Source organism: Ambystoma mexicanum, chromosome 6q (assembly GCF_040938575.1).
Source record: "Ambystoma mexicanum isolate Mex_15411 chromosome 6q, UKY_AmexF1_1, whole genome shotgun sequence".
NCBI classification, from domain to species: Eukaryota; Metazoa; Chordata; class Amphibia; order Caudata; family Ambystomatidae; genus Ambystoma; species Ambystoma mexicanum.
In genome coordinates this window covers 179,378,269-179,392,883 of record NC_090937.1, presented here as the reverse complement: position 1 = coordinate 179,392,883, position 14,615 = coordinate 179,378,269, and positions in this window count along the sequence as shown.

Below are 14,615 nucleotides of genomic sequence, written 5' to 3'. Positions count from 1 at the left end.
GAGGAATTAAAGAAAGAGAACAGTAAGAATGAACAAGTAAAGAACATCTGGAGCCCATACTATAACAAGGTGAAATACAAACTTTGCTTTTGGCAGCAGCTCCCATAGACCTTGGCAGGAGAGTAAACCAAGGCTATGGGACCAAGGAAAGTTCGACATAAAGAGTAGTGTGAATGATCAAGTGAAGGTGGTCTGGGACCCATGTTGGGGAACATCTCCCTGAGTTGTAATCAAGAGGAATACGACTGCACTCAGAGGCCTTGGCAGGAGAGTAAACCAAGGTTGTGGGTGCAAATGAAAACAGAGAGACAAAACGGAGAATACAAATTTTGTGTACCCTATTTGGTAGGAGAGTGGACCAAGAAGAGGGGTACTGAGGATCACAGCAGAGCTTGGGAGAAGAGAGCCAAGCTATTTTCTCTGGGCGCAATACTTAGGGGAAGGGTCCGCCCACAGAAGATAAACCTGGAGAAATCTAGAAAGACTCTGGGGAAAGGGAATCAAACCCTTGAGTCTAATGGAACTTTTGTTTGCTTTGTTGCACCTTTCTAGATATTTTGTATTGTGAACTGCAAAGCTAAAGCTTGGCCACAGGCAGACAGCCAAGAGGCATTTCCCTTTTCACCTTTTGTTAGTTTAGAGTCTGTGGGACAGGTTAGAATTTGGACACAGGATGGCAAACTTTACTTTGGACATTCTGACTCTGACAGTTTCATCGGCTAATTTTGTTGAGGCAGCAAAACCCCTCTTAGTGATAGGGCTAGCTAGGATTTCCTCCAACCCCACATTTTCTGTTATTAATAAGAGTCTTTGCCAATCAACATGCCACCTTTGTGTCACATATGGTGTCAGCAGTGGGATCGGATCTAGTTGACACAAATCAGGTGACCTTAAAATTGACCAAACTCTCAGCTAAAGCCTGTGCCCAACTGTAGCTACCCAATAATCTATTGTTGTTGACCTTTGCAGTAGCCAGGAATTGACTCTACAGCTGAGGGAAAGACAACTAATTCCAACTGGCCTAGTTTAAACCCCGCCAGAGGGCACATACATCAGAGTAACATCTAAATCTTTTTTTTTTTTATTTATTTTTTTTATTTATTTTATTGGTTTATACAAACCTTTAAAATACATCCAGTTTGTCAGAACCCAATAGCCAATACAAAGCAAGACAAGACCAGACAAGGCAGAACATATAAGCATGAGATAAGATTCCATCCTTTTGACAGGGGTCAAGCCTTTGGTACTAGAGGAGCCTTATCGGGAAGGGCCCAATGTACTTCATCTGAAGGTTTACACAATGTTAAGCACTACCCTGAAGTCCCTGTACTGCGGCATCAGATAACTCAAGGCTCCTTTCAATCTCATGCAGAAATAAGGTCAGCACCCTTGTCAGTTTTGTATTGGAGCCCGTAAACATCAAGTGCCACCATTCTTCAGCACTCCTCAGTGAGTATTCATTTAACATTTGGCCTAAGTGTTTAGTTCTTAGGGATCTATGGAAAGGGCAGAATAGGACAAGATGTTTGAGTGTTTCAATGCAGGCTTTACAGAACCTGCATACTGTGTCTGACTTGTCCTTTCCAGCCCAGTTCTTTGTTCGTTCTTTTGTTCTAAACAGATTTAGGCGAAATCTCATGAAGGTGGCCCTCCTCCTGTTGTCTGGGAATAAGACCACATAATTTTGCAGTTTGTTAAGCGCTCTTGCTTCACTAGGGGCATCTCTCATTGTTTTCGAAGTCCTTCGGTCTGTGCTGGTTTGAATCCAGTCTAATTCCCAGATCTTTTTCTTTACCATCAGTGGATTGTCCTGCAGCGTTTTGATATTGGTCTCATACATGGTCAGAAGCTCTTCACATTTTTTTGACCATATGGCTAACAGCCCGTCTGGGTTCGCGTTTCCAGGATTGCTCAATATTTTATATTGTGGAGCGGCATCAGGCAGCGTGATTTTCCTAAATAGAGCCAGGGCGTTCCACGCAATACGAGCCTCAATGGATATCAAGCCTAGCTCATATCGTAAGCACACTGTTGAAGTGCTGTTTGGTAGGTGTAAGGTTTTCACCCAGAAGATGTGTTCTAGGGTTGACCAGAGTTCCACTGGACACCCAAAGGCATTTTCGGCTCCGTATATGAGAGCTGGGACAACCTTCTGTTGGTAGAAGGATATCACAGGCTTGAGCGAGAACTTCCCATATCTTTTATTTAGGATCATGGCTTGGGAAGCAAAATTTCGGCATTTTGTTTTCGCAATCTCCACCCAGGGGCTGTCATTTAAATTTGTGTTAACTTGCATGCCGAGATATCTTGTGCTTTCTACCGTGATTAGTTTTTCTTTTCCTAAATGCCAACAAAATTTATTGCTTTTCCGGTGGCGGCCCATTTGCAGGTTTTGCAGCGTCAGAATTTCACTTTTAGTGTTATTGATGTACAAACCGTTGTTATCCGCATAGCGTTCTACTGCATACATTTTGCGCTGAAGGCCGATTGGAGTAGTGTCTAGCAGGATTAGGTCGTCAGCGTACAACATCCAGCTCAGGGCAGAGCCGTGTATTTTAGGGGAAAAGGATCGAGGCTCATCAATTGCAATGCCGATATCTGAGAGGAACAAATTAAATATGATTGCCGCCAGGGGGCAGCCCTGTTTAACTCCACAAAAGTTGTTAATTTCTTCTGTAAGAGTTCCACGTTGGTCAAGGCGCACTCTAATGGTTGTTGCAGTGTGGATTTCTTTAATGGCGGCTAATAAGCTCTCCGGACAGCCCCAGTTTGTCATCTTGGTCCACAGAAGTTCTCGGTCGATGGAATCGAAAGCATGGGAGAAGTCTATCAGGGCTAAGTAGACCTTTTTGCCAGATCTAATTGCTTCCATCTTCAGCAAATTTATTAGCAAAAGGTTTAGGCCGCAGCCGACCCCTTTTACAAAGCCCGTCTGTCGTACGTCAAAATGATTGCTATCTGCAATCCATTGTGACAGTTTCTGTTGGAGCATTGTTGCATACACTTTGCCTAATACGTCCAGAAGCGCTATTGGTCGGTAGTTTTTGGGCTCAAGGCGATTTCCTTTTTTGAAGATGGGAACTATTATTGCAGATTTCCAAGAATTTGGAGTTGCACATCTTCTGCTGATTCGGGTGAATAGTTCTTCACAGAACTCTGCCCATTGCTCTGGACTTTGCTTTATAGTAAAGTTAGTGAGGCTGTCCGGCCCTGGAGCCCTTGAAGCGCTAACATTCTTAATGATTTGAAGTAGATCCGCTTTGGGAAAAGTGAGGTCCCATTTTGTTAGATTTGGTGTCATCGGGGACAACCATTTCCCTTTTTTGCTGTACAGATTTTCAAAATGTGAGGTCCACCCTGCTTCTGAAACTATGTTTGTCGTCAGTGCTCTTTGGGGAGCGCCTTCATTGTTAATTAGGCTCCAAAATTCAGATGAGTTTTTATTTCTCATCTTTTGCAGCATCAGTTCAGCATCGTTTTGGAGCATTAGAGCCTTGTGAGAACGAATCCAGTTTTTGTAGTTCTGTTTTGCAGCATGTTTTCCTTGCAAAAAGGTTGTGGGGTCTCTGAGTTTTATGTGTCTGATAGTTGCACGAAGTTCTCTCTTTCTCCTCATAACCTCTACGTCGAATTTATGTTTGTTTGCAAATCCAGGGTTTCTCGATCCATGTTTTTTTTCCACAAACAGTTTGAGAAGGTGGACATATTCCACTCCAAGGTCAGTCTTGATAAATGTTTCTGAGATTTTGGCGACTTCATCAGGGTGGAGTGAGAGCCTCACACGGTTAGGCTCTACCAAGATCTGGTGGTTCCAGCATTTGTTAAGTGGTTGTTTCGCAACTCGCAAGGTTAGAATTATCATCTCGTGATCACTTTGAGTCATCTGTTTTACTACAAATGACAAAGTTGATTGTTGGATCTTTTCTGAGACGAAAAAGTAATCCAAGATAGATTTTTGTTTGAGTCGTCTCCATGTTGGTTCGGCAGGTATGTCGCCGGCAGTATTTCCGTTAAGCATTTCAAGATCTCTGGCTTCCATTTCTACCATCCATTTTACGGCCAGGTTATTCGATGCATTAAGAACTTCATTGTTTTTCCGTCTTAAGTCTATACAATTGATATTCAAGTCTCCGCATATGATTATGTTATGTGACTCATTTTTGATCATTAGGTCGTCAATTATTGATGAGACTTTATCTATAAACGGAATTGTGCCGGCCTGAGTGTGGTTCCAGTATAGATTCAGTAGATGGAAATGAATTATATTGTCCGGTTTAGGACCTGCCGAAGCTATTGTTGTTACTTGAATAAATGGCGACAGATTTGCAGTGTTTATAATACGGCATCCAGAACTTTTTTTGACTAGTGTCAGCAGGCCTGCCATGGGTCTTCCTCTGGTTTTTTTGGAGGCCGGATTAAATGCCACTTCATAGGTGTCCACGGTCGGACAGGTAGTTAGCCATGTTTCCTGGAGGCAGACCACATCAAGCTCATCCGACCAGGGATCTTCAAGGAGGTGGGAGAAGCCCCTGGTGTTCCAGGATCCAATCCTGAACTCCAGTTGCTCCTCTACCACATGGCATTATCTTCTTGAGGGTCTGCATAGTGCTTCCGCCAGCCAGGACCAGTCTTTTTGATTAGTGCTTGAGTTTTTAAGGGTTTTTGAGTCACCACAACTTTGTTCAGTGGCACTAGTACCTTTAATAGTGATCTTGATGTTGTCGTCTTTTGAGAGTTTTCCTAAATCATTCCCAGTGAAACTACAGGATGATTGCATTTTCTTGTTATCGGGTCCAAGGTGTAGTTCACTCTCACTAAGTATTTCTAAGTTGTGGAACGAAGTGATTTCGGAGTCTCTATTTACAGAAGACAGTTCTTGATGTACATTGTCCGGTTTAAATTTGTGAGTTTCTGTCGAGTAATCCGTTTTGGCATTCTCAGACACTTCTGAAATGTCGTAGCCCATGGACATGAGTGCAGATGCAGCATCCGTGACAATATTCAGGCCAATTCTGGATCTAAAGTGGAGGATGACTTTATCATTTTGATCCTCGTTCTTAAATTCTACGGTCTTGATGTCGTCGGAACGAATCGTTCTAAGAGATGGCACGTGCTGGAATAGGCATAGAACGTTTGTTCGATTTAAGATGAGATTGTCGCTATGTTCAATGCGTTCCAACCGGGCTTTGTGGAGTGATAAGCCTTTTTCGCTGCGTCCTTTGTCCATCCTGTTTATTTGACGCCATTCATTTAGGTATAAGCCATGAGCTAAGTCCTTGGTCTCATGTCAGGCCGGTCTTGATCTAATTTTATTCTCTTTGTTAGGATCAGGCCCATCATAGATTTCTCCTTTTGGGGCGCCATAATTTCTTAGGCCCTCTTCCAGGTCTAGAGCCCTTTTCGTCATCGGTTTAGAAGTTGGCTGCAAATGCACAAGGGCTTTTCGTCTGTCCTCCAAAGTTTTGAAAGTAGGACTCACAGGGACGACCTTTTGCATCTCCTGTACAGTGGACATTTCAGGTAAAGTACATATTCTTGAGGCTCCAGTTGGTAGTTGGGTGATTTCCAGATCATATTCATCGTTTGTTTTTTTTTGTAATTCAGGAACAACTGCCTGGACGTCTACTTCCGTGTCAGCAGCTAAGACCTCGGAATCCAGGTCCTCATACACAGAGAGATTAGTGAGGTCAATAGAAGTTTCATCTGCAGGTTCAGAAGGCAATATCGGGATCTTACTCTTTACAGTTGCACTGTCAATGGGAAGATCTTTTTTAGGTGCAGGACCTCGTTCATCTGTGAGAGTATTGTTAACAGTGACGTTGACAGTTTTTAGGTTCCGGAGAAATTTTCTTGAGTTATTTCCAAGTCTCTGGTTTTTAGTTTTTTGATTTTTTGTTTTTTTTGTCTGTGCTGATTTGGAGGCCCTTGGGCCTGATTTCTGAGATGTGGTTCCTTTAAATATGCCAAATATTTGACTTTTTGGCTCGTCTGTTTGTTGAATTGAGGATACCCCGGACACGCAAGGGACACCCGTGTCCGATGTAGATGCTGATGTCGAGGGTGTTTGTGGGTCCAGCGTCGCAGGGTTGGATGAGCTCTTGCTACTTTCCAAGACACTGGCAAAGTCTATTTGTTTGAGTACGTCGTCGGTCGATTTTTTTTGACCGAGGGCAGGGGCCTCCAGCAAGAATTTTGTGATGTCAGGTGTTGGGCCCTGATTACACCAGATTGCAGGTGCTGAGTCGATCAAACTCCCTGTGGAGCTGGTCGGTTTGTTTGGGACTAAACAGTCAGCGTTGGGTGCTGTTGTTTTTAGAACTTCTGTTGGCTCGCCAGAGAACTTTGTAGTTCCCAGGGCTTCTATAGTGATTTGCGGCCTCCGAGCTCCAGTATCCTTATAAAGATTGCTGGCAGATATGGAGACAGGGGGGTCAATGGACAATTGCCCATTGCAGTTTTTAAGGTGGCCTTGGGGCTCCAGTCTCGCTTGTTGGTTCGTGTCCTGATGTAAGACCTGTTGATGTTTGAGCGCGCTTAGTGCTTCTTTGGCGATCTCAGCCAGGAGTTTTCTGTCCAGTTTGTTGTTTTCTTTCTGATCTATTAGAGTTTGCAGGGCTGCGGTTGTTTTGGCTTTAACAGTCTCGTTTTCCCTTATTTCAGTGTTCAAATCTTTTTCGATGTTAATTAGTTTCGAGTTCATAAGCGCCACTAACGTTGACAGGTCCTTCACATTATCATTTAATTGCTCATAAAGCTTTAGAAAGGGGGCAATCGAAATTCCAGTAGAAGACATTAATACTGATTGAAGATCTTTTATGCAGGTCGCGTCGAGCCTAACGTTTGAGCAGCGAGCTTTTTTGTGTGGTTGAGCTTTAGATCTTCTGACTTTTGGATAGTCACGTTCTATGAGTGAAGAAACAGAAGAGCGGGTCTCAGACGAGGACGAACTGGAAGGGGAAGAATCGCTTGCCACGCCATTTTGTGTACTCGTGTGTTTTACACTTCTAGAGTTAATTGGTCGCGTTTGCAAAGTGTCGTACCTTTGAGGGGCCCGTGCTTGAGAGCAAGATAGGCTGGGTGAAGCCGGACACACAGATTTTTCTTGGTGAGGCGGTGTGTTACTCAAAGTGAGCGTCGGGTTTTGGTATAGGGTGGTCCTGTTTACCCCTAATTGTGCATCATTAGTGGGCACTGAGGGTGTCCACTGTTTTTCTCGACCTGCTGGAGGGCTGACTCTTCTAGTTGCGAGATTGCGGTCTCGATTTATTTGTGAAATTCCCTGTAGGATTTTATTTACCACTTCTAGTGAGTCTCTCCTGTTGTTCATGGGTGCCGGAGAGGCGTGTCCTTCATGTGGTGTGCTTAAGGGGTGTAGTGGCGTGGCCAGGGGACAAAATACATCTTCTTCTATTTCAGAGGTTTTCTCAGCATTGCTAAGCTCTAAGTCAGTTTGAGCACAAGCTTTCGAAGCTGCTTTAAAGGGCGCACAGTGTGAGGGGCACATTCGTGATTCAAAAGTCTCTGACCGATTTAGGTCTAGTCTGCCCTTGATTTTATCAGTATTTCCGCAGTTTTTCACTGTATGGGCACGCCAAGCTAGTACCATTCGTTTAGGCAAGGAAGCTGTAGGAAGGTTTCCGGCATGATGCAATATAGAGGGTGGTGAGTAAAGTATATTCAAACTAGTACAGGGAGCACTGGGAGTGGACACAGCTTCCCGCTCCATGCCACGCACGTCCGACACAGGTGCGGACACACGGGACTCCGCTCCAGACTCCACTCCCCCCCCAGCGCCCACCGCCGAGTCAAACGCGGACACCTCCAGAGCAGAGGCAGGGGCAGAGGCAGGCGAACAGCAACGGGGAGCAACCCCGTCCTCGTCCACAGATCCGGCCACAGGGCCGCACCCATCAGGAGCGACCCCGACAGCCCCCACAGCCCCCCGAATCAAGCCACATGGGCCAAAGTAAGTGGAATAGGGCGGTCCTGGGTTTTCTGCCGTGTTCTCGGCCGTGAAGCAGTCTTCGTAACCGCCGGCCTCCTTCCTCTCACACCCCCCCTCCCTCTCTGGACACGGCAGCAACACTCGCAATGAGGGGTCTTTGGTACCCTCCACAGAATTGCGTAGTGGAGAGCAAGGGAGAGGGGTGGGCAGGGTACCAGGCGATGAACAATGCTTTGGGTAAGGGTGGGCACACGAAAGCATGTCTGCAGATGAAGGCTTGGAAACCAGTGATGAAGTTAGAGGCTGGAGGGCGTTTTTCTTCGCCGTGTGGTTCTTGAAACACGGCTGACTCGACTGAATCGAAAGTAAGCCTGCATCTGAGTGAACTCCAATGGGACACGCATGGATGTCTTTTGCAGGTTTCGTGACAGTGTCAGTGTCATTAAAAAGAGTTAGTTTAGTACTTACACGAGATGTGGCCAATACTTCAGTGTAGCTGTGAACCGCCACGGAATTCCCGCGCCGCCGCTGTAGTCTAGTGTGGGGGGGGAGGGCAGACGGTTGATGTAAGCTTTCCCACGGTGGCAGGACAAAGTTTCCTCCATCGATAAGGAGCTACCTGCCCCTCACCCTCACCTCCACACCAGAACACCAAAACACACTGCGCACACCGCGCGCTCCGCGTGTGTTGGGGTTTTTAAACTACTTCCTCCTGGAAGCAGTAGCAGTGATGGTAGACAGACTCCAGGTAACAGGTAAGGCAGCAGAAGAAAGAGCCTGGGCAGTCTCAGGCTCACCAAAACACACTGCGCACACCGCGCGCTCCGCGTGTGTTGGGGTTTTTAAACTACTTCCTCCTGGAAGCAGTAGCAGTGATGGTAGACAGACTCCAGGTAACAGGTAAGGCAGCAGAAGAAAGAGCCTGGGCAGTCTCAGGCTCACCAAAACACACTGCTCACCTTCTTGGTTAGTATGGAGTTATGGGTTGGATGTTTTAGCAGGAGTATTGGACTCCGACTATAGGGGAGATGTGAGTGTGTTTATGCAAAACAATGGGAAGTTCTCTTACCAAATCAAGGTAGAGGATAAGGTTGCCCAAGGTATCTTAGAGAAAGCACTGTTCCCCAACATAGCGGAGGTTCGCGACCAAGAGAAAACAGACAGAAGCACAAAAGGATTTGGGGAGGTAAAACTTTTACCATCTTCCAGTACTAAGAAACCTGAGCCTCACGTTGATCAAGAAGAAACATAAATCATGCCCGACATGGATTTTGCGTAAAGTAACGACCCAATCATATCTGAGGCCTTTCTCAAGGTTATACCAGAAGAGGAAGTAAGAAGAAAGGGTGGGCCATTCTTCTTTACAAACATTGGTTTCTGTATAGGGCAGATGTCACCAGTGAGGGGGTGCCCCGATCCCAAATAGTAGTACCCAAGTGTCATGAGAGGGTGGTTCTTGAGATTGCCCATGCTCATCTCACCGTTGGACATCTCGGAACATCAAAGACCCAAAGTCAAGTGGTTGATAGATTTTATTAGCCCGGTATTTTTGCTGAAAATAAAAACCTTGGCACAGCATGCCCCTTGTGCCAAAAGACTGATCCCCAAAAACCTTTACCACTTCCCATACAACCTCTACTCATCATAAAGGTACCATTCTCAAGGAAAGGGATGGATATAATAGGCCACCTAGAACTTTCCAAATTAGGGAACCGGCATATTTTAGCCATTGTAGATTATGCCATCCGCCATCCGCTATCCTGAAGCATTCCCTTTTTGAAGCAATACCACCCAACAAATATTGAAACATCTGATCCCTTTCCTGTCACAGGTGGGCTTCCCGAAAGAAATCCTTACTAACCAAGGAGTAAAGGTATGGTTGAGGTGAAGGAAGTCCATCAAATTAAGACACCCAGAACATTTGCTTATCACTCACAGACTGACGTCCTGGTCGAACGATTTAACCAAACCTTAAAGAGGATTCTGCAGAAACTGGGCAAGGCAGATAAAAAGAATTGGGACATGAGGGTGCCTTGCGCATTATTTGCTATAAGAAAAGCCCCCCAAAGTGCTCTCAGATTTTCAGATTTTCACCCTTCGAATTGTTAAATGGGAGAGATCCCAGAGACATACTATATATGCTCAGAGAGATGTGGCAGGGAGGGTGGAAGTCATTTTGCCTTTATCACAAACAGCGCAACGTATTAAAGAACACATGGCATTGGTAAGGGAGATAGTAAACTCTACTCTAGCAAAGTCTCAAGAAAAACAGAAGGGTTATTATGATAGAAACGCAGCCCCGTACTTTCTCAGTAGGGCAAAAAGTCCTGTTTCTACAACCCACATCCAAAAACAAAATGTCGCCCTGTTTGTAAGGTTCCTATGAGATCCTAAAACAGACCAGCCGTGTAACCATGGGGTCTCCCAACCAGAACAACAACTACAAATTCAAGTCTAACACATCATCCTCCAAAAGGAGTGGAGACAAGACCCAGTCAACTTCTGGGATAATGGCTAGATTATTAATGAAAGAAGGCGAGAGTCTAAATTTAGTGCCCATTGACCGCCCTATCCAGCAACACGATATTCAGGATCTCCTGATCCAATTTCCCGATGTGTTCCAACCTGAGCCAGGGAGGGTAAAAGCTGTGTATCATCATATTCCTCTGCCCCCCGCCACGCCTTGGAAAGGTCCTTAAACCAAAGACCATACCGGATCCCAGAGGCTCAGAGGGAAGTAATTGTTAAGGAGGTGGAGAAGATGCCGGCTGAGGATATCATAGAGCCGTCTCAGAGTCCATGGTCTTCGTCTATGGTGCTTGTGGCAAAATCAGATAATTTGTGGTGGTTTTGTATTGATTTTCTTAAGTTAAATGCGCATTTCATAGTTTGATAACTATCTGATGCCAAGAACTGACCACTGCATCGATCAACTGTACATCGCCAAAATACCTCTCCATGATTGATCTGATAAAGGGCGATTGGCAGGTCCCTCTGAACCCCTATGATCAAGGGAAAACTGCCTTCTCCACCCTAGATGTCTCCTTCACTTTAAGGTGCTTCCCTTTGTGCTCCATGGAGCACCGGCCACCTTTCAAAGGTTGATGGACCAAATCTTACAGCCTTACTCGAATTTCTGCGGGGCCTATTTACACGACATTGTCATATACAGTAAGATGTGGGAAGAACATATGTCGCATCTATATCAGATAGTTGAAGCATTGCAAAATGCATGACTAACCATAAAACTGAAATAGTGGTACCTGGCCCAGTCAGCAGTTAACTATCTAGGCTTCTTCGTGGGCAACGGCATGGTCCAACCACAGCTAGAAAAGGTAAAGGCAGTCAAGGAGACTCCTCCCCCTAAAACTAAGAGAGACCTAAGGGCCTTTGTAGGACTTGTAGGATATTATAAGATTGTCATAAGATTGTATAAGATTTATTCCCAATTTCTCGTCTATGACATACTGCCTAATGGATACTTTGAGAAATAAAGAACCAAAGAAGGTCAGGCTTGCTTTGATTCTCTGAAAACAATCCTGTGTAGCAAGCCCATTCTTAAGGTGGCCAATTTTAACAAAGAGTTTGTACTACAAACAGACTCCTCCAAGGTAGGGCTGGGAACAGTGTTATCCCGGCTCTATGACGGGCTAGAACATCCAGTGCTGTTTATCAGCAGAATACTGTTTCCTAGAGAGACAGAAACTATGCTACCATAAAGCTAAAGGCCTTAGCGATCAAGTGGGCAGTGGAACATCTCCAATACTATCTCACAGGGAGAAAGTTTACATTAGTCACTGATCATTCCCTGTTAGTATAACTCAGCCTTAGGAAAGACACCAATCCTGGATCATGAGATGGTTCCTTGATTTACAACCATACAGCTTTAGCGTGGAGCATTGCAAGGGAAAAGAACAAGGGAATGTAGACTTCCTCTCACATTATACGCTAAGGGAGGAAGGATCTGACGAAGTACGCGACGAAGTACGCGCTCTAAGTAGCGCTGTTTGCTGTCAGAGGACGCTGCTCCAGGACGCTGCGGGAACGCCAATCTTGCTTTACCTGCTTTCATCAACTGGATTTTCATGGTGGCTCCGCCCCTCCCTACCCAGAAGCCTTTATTATCTGACCTGCATGCGCATCTGTGCACGCGCATCGAAGTACGTGCTCTAAGTAGCGCTGTTTGCTATCAGAGGACGCTGCTCCAGGACGCCGCAGGACCGACAATCTTGCTTTACCTGCTTTCATCAACTGGATTTGCATGGTATTCAGTGCCTTGTGTGGCATTGTCATGATCCACAGAACACGCCCCTTTTGGACCTCATGGTCCTTGTCACAACGGGGCTTGCAATCCTTAATACTCCCAACATGGCTGTCTAACGTGCAACATCTTCCTTGTCTTTACGTCAGACGTAGCGTATTTACAAATAGGCTGCGCCCCGCGGGCCCGCACGTCTCAATGGTACTGCAAGCAGCGACTAGACGTGTGCTCCGTAGTTCGCTACACTGTTATCCTTGTTCCTGGACCTCCTAATTCCATTCCCATTACCCTCTTCCTTCTTCCTTGTTTCCCGGACTCGTGTGCTGTGTGCTCACTTTCTTCGTTCCTGGATCCCGGAGTGTCTGAATCCTGGAGCTCTGAATGCACGCTGGAGCCAGAAGAGGCTTGCACGGGCTTATACAAGACCAGGTCCGTGCGTAAGAAGACACCGCCCAAGAAAGCCTGCAAGGATCACTCCCAGGTGAGAAAGGGGGAATTCCGTGACAGTTTGAGACGCCAAACGACCGAAGGCGAAGCCAACATGGAAGCGGCTGTTCAGGATCTCATGCGTGGCATGCAAGAACTAACGACTGAGGTACAAAATTTAAAGGCGGAAAACGCCGCCCTCAAACCATTAGTTCTATCCCGTGATTCTGCCACAAAGGAAAGCGTATTGCTGGGTGGCATTGTTGACAAATACGATGGGACGGCAAAAACCCTTTGTGGATTCCTTGATTCGTGTTTGGTTCACTTTACTTTTAAGCCCTACTACTTTTCAACCCCTAGGGCTAAGGTTGGCTTCATAATTTCACACCTTTCCGGAAATGCTCTAACTTGGGCTATGCCCTTTGTCAATTCTGGTGATGCCCTCCTGGTTGACTACAACGGTTTCATGCAAGCCCTTAAAAACATGTTTGACCGCCCTGAGCAGGTCTATAGTGCCCAGGAGCGCCTCCTAGACTTTCAACAAGGATCCCAGGATATGCTTACGTATGTAACCCGATTCAAGCAATTGAGCAAGGAACTTGACTGGTCTCCTGAAGCAAGTTTTACACTTTTCAGAAGGGGACTGAATGAGGAGATCAAAGATGAGTTGGCCAGAGTGGCTCGCCCAAGCTCATTCCAGGCTTTTTTGGACCTTGCCATGCAAATAGATTTTCGTATCCAGGAAAGAAAGGCAGAAAAAGGAAATCTAAAGTAAACCTCCCGAAGGCATCCTTCGAGATTACCTCCAAGACTGACACAAATCCAGGGTCAGCTGCTGAACCAGAACCTATGCAGTTAGGAGCCTTTCGTTGACCCATATCCCCGCAAGAAAGGATGAGAAGGATTCATACGGGGTTATGCATGTACTGTGCCTCGGATAAGCACCTAGTTAGAGAATGCCCTCTAGCCCCTCCTCGGCGTTTGGGAAATGCCTGCTCCCGATCCTAGATGGAGCAAGGCTTCGGGAGAGAGATGTTTGCTCCACGTCTATTCCATCCTTGAACTCTCCTGGACAAAACAGCCTAGTGATTGTACAGGCCCTTCTATCGCCATCCAAGAATAAGACCTACTCCAATTTGGCCTTGGTTGACTGCGGAGGTATGGGAGTATTCATTGATCAAGATTGGGTTACGTGTCACCACATTCCGTACGAGACACAAAGTACCATGCAACCGGTGGAAGCGATCGATGGAAGACCCCTCGCTTCAGGGCCTATAAACCTGCAGACTAAAGAGATCCAACTTTCAATAAACCATCACCAGATTTGACATCATTAAGTCTGCTCATTATCCCATGGTCCTGGGTATGGTTACAGAAGCATAATCCTTATATCAACTGGGCAGCAGGATCCTTATTTCTTGGATCTGAGTTTTGTACGGCTCACTGTCTATTCCTGGAATCATCCGTGACACCTTCCAAAGAACCATCAATAGATCAGCAAGTTCCACTCATGGTTTCCAATATCGTATTGGTTCCAAGGGCCTATCAGAGTTATGCTGATGTGTTTTCAACTGCCATAGTCCAGGCTCTACCCCCTCACAGACCTGAAGACTGCGCCATAGACACAGAACCCTCAGCAGTGATTCCCTTTGGGAGGATGTTCATCCTATACGAACCTGAAAAGAGAGCACTACGAGAATACTTGAATACCAACCTTGAAAATGGCACCATAAGACCATCGAAATCCCCACGCTGGAGCCTCACTGTTTTTAGTTCCCAAGAAGGACACCAAGGAACTTAGATCTTGCCTCGATTATCGTGGATTAAATCAATGCACCCTCAAGGACCGCTACCCTTTACCCCTGATCTCGAATATCCGGGAAGTGGTGAGAGGAGCTGTAATCTTCACGAAACTGGATCTCAGGGGTGCCTATCATCTGATTCGTATCAGGGAAGGAGACAAATGGAAAACAGCCTTTCGAA